The following is a 6,462-nucleotide window of genomic DNA, read 5'->3' on the forward strand; positions in this document are numbered from 1 at the left end:
AAAAATAAAAAATAAAAAAACCAAAAGAACAACTTTGCAAAGACAGGGTCTAATACATCCACAAAATCAAAAGCCTATTTCTTTTCCTTGACTATATGACAGCAATGAGACTGGCAGCTTTTTGACAACCGTCTCCTCTTAATCAGTAATCTCTTTCTCTGCATTTTACGCAATGGCGTTTGCTGTTACCAGTGACCGCAGTTTACTCTGGTCAAATTACCTTCAGCAATTTGCCTTTGATTTCTCCTGAGAACCATAGATACTTTGTAGCAGACTACGCAACTACACTTCCCTGAAGAGCTGAGATATGTGATGTAATACATTTCATTTTTGGTGATGGGTGGAAAAAAGTTACACAACTTCCATCTTTTGTGCTCCCTATTCTACTATACTTTAAAAATACCCAATAGTCTAGAAGACATCCACATATTTTCCTATCCTTACAAATAACCATCCTCTTAGGGCAGTATTTGTATTACACACAATCATTTATTACACAAAGCCACATTTACAGAGACCATGGCAGGATGAAATTGATTTTTTGTGCCTCGTAAGGACACTTTCAATTCTCTTGATGGTGTCTCACAACAAAGGCCTTTCTCAAAACCCTGTAAAAAAAGATTTCATTTTTTAAAATCTCTGCTTGGCTGGAATGACTATCCTTGTTTCTTCAGTATGTCTATCTTTATGTCTCTCCCTCCCTTTATGTGGCCTGTTGTATTCATGTGATAATCAGATGTTTTTACATTGCAAAATATTTAAAATGACTGAATGATGCCAGACAGAATGAGTAAACAGACCAATATCCCCTCACACAGCACTTCAAATTTTCATCAAGCACCTCAAATTGCAAGCATTTTTATTTAACATATGTTAAACATATTTCTGTCTGGTCTTTTTAGACTCTAACCACTGGAATGTAAGCTCTTCACCAGACATCGTTTAGCCAGCTGGAGAAATCTGCTCTTTCTAATCTCAAAGTATTCAGACTTTAACTTCCAGCATATTGCATGGATGAAATATTACTCCCACCTCCTCTCATATGTTCCAGTCCAGTTTCATTCAACAGCTGTGGTAACCATCAACACCCCAGCTTGAGAAAAGAGTATATTGAATAAACACACAGTATCTGTATCTGCAATATGTTATCCCAAACAACAAATTAAAATGAAGCTGTTTTGCATTTGGAGTCTTTCCAGTCCTTCAGTTGGTCAGAATAATAGCTGAGTAAATAAAAAGCTGTGAGGTTTTAAAGATGTTTCATGTGTGGAGCACGCTAGAAATACGTTTGAATATAGAAGTTTGTTTTTTGTTCCAGATCCAGTCATGTTTTAAAGTGAACAGCCCTGCCCACTCTAACTAGGTGGCCCAAACATCTATGAACCAAATCCTGTATCTTTACACATATCTTTACACACGTAGTCAAGTTAAAGCATTACATTTTTACTTGTCATCCAATTTCGTCTTCCAAACAAGAAACTGTGCAGCTTAAATTTAATCATTTGGGATGTTCTTGTTTTGACAGTTAGCTGTATTTATGAAAGATCAGTGTCAGTTAAGCCTAGCAAACACTGATGGTGTCATATTGTACTTTGCTTGCTGCGGTTGAATTTACATAAGAAATTCTGCTGTTAACCCTTTTTCAGTGCACATTCATGTTTTGGAAACTAGTGTGCAACAAAGAAAAGAAAAAATAATCTATCCTTCATTTTCCTTACTATAGATAAACTGTCAGCTCATCTGAAGAACTAAGCATACTGAGATTTTCTCTATATGTAGTGTATGTGTCTAAAAGTAGGTCATCTTTAACCTAAGTCTGGCCTTTCTATGTCAGAACATAAGTGGCTTCGTCCTTACTGAGTAGCCTGTATTTTACTGTGAATACAGATTTATTTTTTTTTCTGCCCATTTCTTCCAACATCTTCATGTGTTTCTTTGGTGTGATTCTGGAATTTACTTTCATCTGTAGGAGACAGATTATGTCTCCTTCCTGACTTACGTGATGGCCGTATGATCGAGTTGTGTTTATGTTTGCATATTATTGTGTGTGCAGATGAATAACATACCTTCAAACATTTCAAAATGACTTCAAAGAATGAACTAGACTTGTGTGAGATCTTTCTTTTGATTTCACCATGATGTCAAGCAGAGAGGTTGCACAGCAGTTAAAGAAGCATCAAACTGACTAATAATGTCTGTTAACCTGTTAGAAACTGTTTGCATCATGCGCATAAATTCTGTTTTCTCAAAATTTAAGCATAGAAAGAAAAAGACTTGAAAATAATGCGAAAATAGACACTACAGGATATTAAAACTGTTTTGGCAGAGGAAGCAATTTACCACTTCATGTGATCTTGTGGGAATGGAGATGTTAAGAAAAATGAAGGCTGTGATTCAACAACTATAACTGTAACATTAGCAATAATAACAAAAGCAGAGGCCAAATAAGTCTGGATGAGAAAGTAGCTGGGATGACAGGGTCACTGAGGGTTGACTCTTCAGCAATAAGTGGAAGTAAAATTATTTCCATGAATGTGTTTTTGCACTGCATGTTTTGCTTGTTATAAAAACTATCTAACAGGAATCAGTATTACAGACTTCACTGACGTTTAGTTAGCAACTGTATGATCTGATCAAATGAATGCATTTGGAAAACAGTTGTCTGGACCCATTTTTGTAAATTCCTGGCTTAAAACATTTGGTTCTGTCATCCAGCCTTTTGCTCAATGTAGTTAACATTTTTCATAATCCAGCCTCACAGAATCTCCAAACACAAGAGCTGAACATAGAAAAAATCTGTGCACCTTGCTGACTTTGTAGGTTATCATCGCCACGTCACTTCTAGTGATCCTCACTTCCAGTGTGGAGGCTCCTTAACTACCATCTAAAGTAAAGTAAATTACAAAGTAATATGTAAACCGAGAAAAAACAGAAAACTCAAACCCAAAGTAGATTCAAATATTAATACCACCACCCCCACCCTTTTATTAATAAACAGCAGACACAGAACAAAAAAAGAAACAAAAAAAAGTCATGGCAACATGCAAAGAATATTTTCTTTAAACAAATCGGCTTTTTCAAAAGATTTCAGTTTGCTTAATAGCATCTCTGATCAAAGCCATTAACTTAGTCTGGTTGACAGCAAGATTACAGGAAGCTATATTTAGGTCAAAAATAAATAAATAAGATTAAATGCACATTTATTATGACTTCATAAAAAAAAGTGTACACAATAATAATTCACTAGGTTGGCTCAAATGAGCTATTGTAACCTGGTTCAGTCCAGCAGGCTGGTTATTTTTTCAAAGGAAAGAGTGTCCTTTTAACAGCTAGGCAACTCCCTCACACTGCAACTAAATTAACCTCTCATGATGCACTAATACCAAATTTCTTTCACAGCTTGTTTCCTCACTAACTTAAAATCGTGTCTTTCCCAATTAGAGCATCACGCCTGTGTGTCTACTAAATAACCTTCAGTAAGCCTTGAGTCATATTAAATCATGGTTGCTCATTTGCAGATAAAATTAGCAGCCTAAAATGAACACAGACAACATAGTGCATGTAATGTGTCACTTATCCCTCTGGGAAAACAGTTGTTACTGGTTTGTTGTGAGTTACCAGAAGAAGACCAAAAAAAAAAAAAAAAAGTCATTTTTAATAATGACAATCTTTTCAGGAATGTAGTTTTATAACATGAGATCTGACACTTCAAAGAGATGGTAGAGTATGCAGATGTAAAGTCTTGATTGGCAGTACCTTGTCAACTGTGCAACCAGTAAAACAGTCAAATTTGGGGTAATAATTGTAGCGCAGAAATGGTTTTTTATAACTGAAAATAATGTAAATTCGCCATGACATTTGATCCTGTGATTTCTTTGAGATAGTGGCAGGCGGTTATCACCACTTATCTCAAAGTATTCTTTCATATTCCCTTCAAAGACCAGTATCAGCTTTTACAAGAAAGAGGAGAGACCGAAAACTAGATTTTGGTGTGTGGGCTCGTGTGTCCTGAACAGAATCTGAGACAGGAAGCAAAACACATAAAGACATGTGAAACTAGTGTGCCAGACAGAGAGAAAGCCTAGAGGAAATGTACAGAGTGGCAGAGAGAAGCACAGAGTTTTAGACAGGGCAATAGAGGCAAACACACACAGACACACACCCAGGGTAGGCCACAGTGCCATCAAACCCTGTTGTTTAGTCTTGTACTGCCATCTACTGTGGGCAGCAGTCAGTTCATTCAGGTTAATGAGTTATTTCAGTGAATATTTATTAACTAAATGACTTGCTACACACTAATCGCGTGCTATAATGTCAGTGTAATGCAATTCTGTGATTCTTTAAACACCACCACCTTTAAGTCCACCTCTAATAATGAACAAGTTACACATTAGCTGGAGATACAAAACTCTTGACTATCATTACCTGCATAATGACATTGACTTCTAGATAAAATGTTTTTCTGATGCACATTTAGTGCAAAGGTTTATAAAGAAAAAAAAACAAGGCATTACATTTGCTTTTGAGAAAGTCCGATTTTAGTTTTGATTTGAACGCACTGAGAATACAGTGTACACAGTCTATTTAAGACCCATTACTGTTACTGTTCATCACTGGGATTATCTGGAAGTAAAAGTTGTGTGTGCTAGGAGTGAAACTTTGTGTCTTTGGTACACTTTTAATGTGAAGTAGCACTGGGTTGTTTTGATCATCATCATAAAATTTTGTTCACTTGCTTCTTCAAAATAAATTAATATAATGGTAATGGTGTCATATTTTACCCTGTGGTCCATTCGAGTTTAGAGGTTGAGCTACATTAAATTTTTATTCTCACAGCTGCTAATGGCTGCCCAGTCTAATCATAAAACCTACTGATTTGTGACAAGGCTTCTGATCTGAGCAGTTTCATCACATACAAAGTAATATCATGTTAGGAGATAAATAAACCAGCTTTTTGTCACTGCAGCCCAGAGTTTGTGGCAAAGTTTCTGAGCAGTTTTTTGTTACAACAGTATATTCCGCTGCTCCCAGTTAAAGACGTTACTCACATTCAGGCTCGTGTTCTCACGCTTTTTCTCTGGTTTGATGCGCTAAGCTTCTGCTCTCAACCAAATCCTGCCATCTAGTGGATGAACAGCTTTTTGGATTCTGCATTTTGAGGCCTGAACATTAGCATTTTGGCCACTACCGTGTTTTCTGTTTTGCTTTGTTTTTGGCTTGATTTGTAACCAGAAGTTGCTATATTTAGAAGAGAGGCTGGCATGATCAGCTAACAGCAACTGCATTCATAAACTGTACAGTGGGTCAAACATATTTTTGTTAAATGTTTGATAAAACACTAGAATTTCATTAACTAAAACTAAAGCACAAATTTACTAGATGCCCTATACTACACAGCAAGTGTTAAAGGGTTCTATTAAGAATATTTCAGAATGCAGGCACAGTGGAGAGGTCCAGTTCAGTGCGCAGAAGTGAGGCCTAGCAGGCAATGATGAGCTTCAGCTGCCCGTGTCAGGGGATCTGTCAGTCAAAACCAAATGGATAACTAATGAAAATAAATAAATAAATAAATAATTATAAAAATCACCCCTTGTTGAATTTTAATAAAGGGGGAAACTATAGTGGCCAAAAGCATATTTTTTACCAACCTGTAAAAATACCTGTTAGGTTTGTAGCATAAACCTATTCGCTGGAACGTTAAGACAATATAATTACACTGCTAAGCAAGACACAAATAGGCAAAGTTCTTCATGTTACTCGTGCACGGGAGAGAACCGGACAACCGCTTGACTCCAGTTGGTCTCGTCCATTCTCCCATACACTGTCCTTTTATTGAGGTTACATGAATATGCATAAGTTCATTAACATATGACGTCTACATACAAACAAAGAGTACCTTGCCTGTGTGTGTGTGTGTGTGTGTGTGTGTGTGTGTGTGTGTGTGTGTGTGTGTGTGTGTGGGGACTGCTGATCAAAGGGTCAAACATCCTTGGTCAGGAAGAGGGTAGCCTCCCCCTCACCCTAGATGGTTCATCCTAGATAACACGGTGAGGAAGTCCTGCAGTTCATCTAAACAAAGAGCACTTAGACTAGAACAGACGCAACTACGTTAATCCTACCATAAAATAATAAGACACGGTATGACCTCTCATGCTCCCAAAGTGCTGTCTAATACACACAAAGTTTGCAGACTATCAAGGATCAAAACCTCTACCAATCTACAACTAATTACAAAACTCTAAGCATATATAAGTAAATATTTCTAAGCATAAATGACAATCAACAATACAAATCTAACAATACCATTCCCTAAAGTTGGGCCTTTTTAAATTTAATTTATTTTTCCACCCTTATACTTTTTTCTTTTTTTTTTTTTAAGTTACTTCACATTTTACAGACACTTACTTGGAAATGTAGCACACTTAAAGAAAAGAAATTGAAGAACAAAATAAAATAATGTTC

The sequence above is a fragment of the Rhamphochromis longiceps genome, linkage group LG13 (assembly GCF_057381845.1).
Source record: "Rhamphochromis longiceps isolate RC_006_pf linkage group LG13, R_longiceps_female_GT1.1, whole genome shotgun sequence".
NCBI classification, from domain to species: Eukaryota; Metazoa; Chordata; class Actinopteri; order Cichliformes; family Cichlidae; genus Rhamphochromis; species Rhamphochromis longiceps.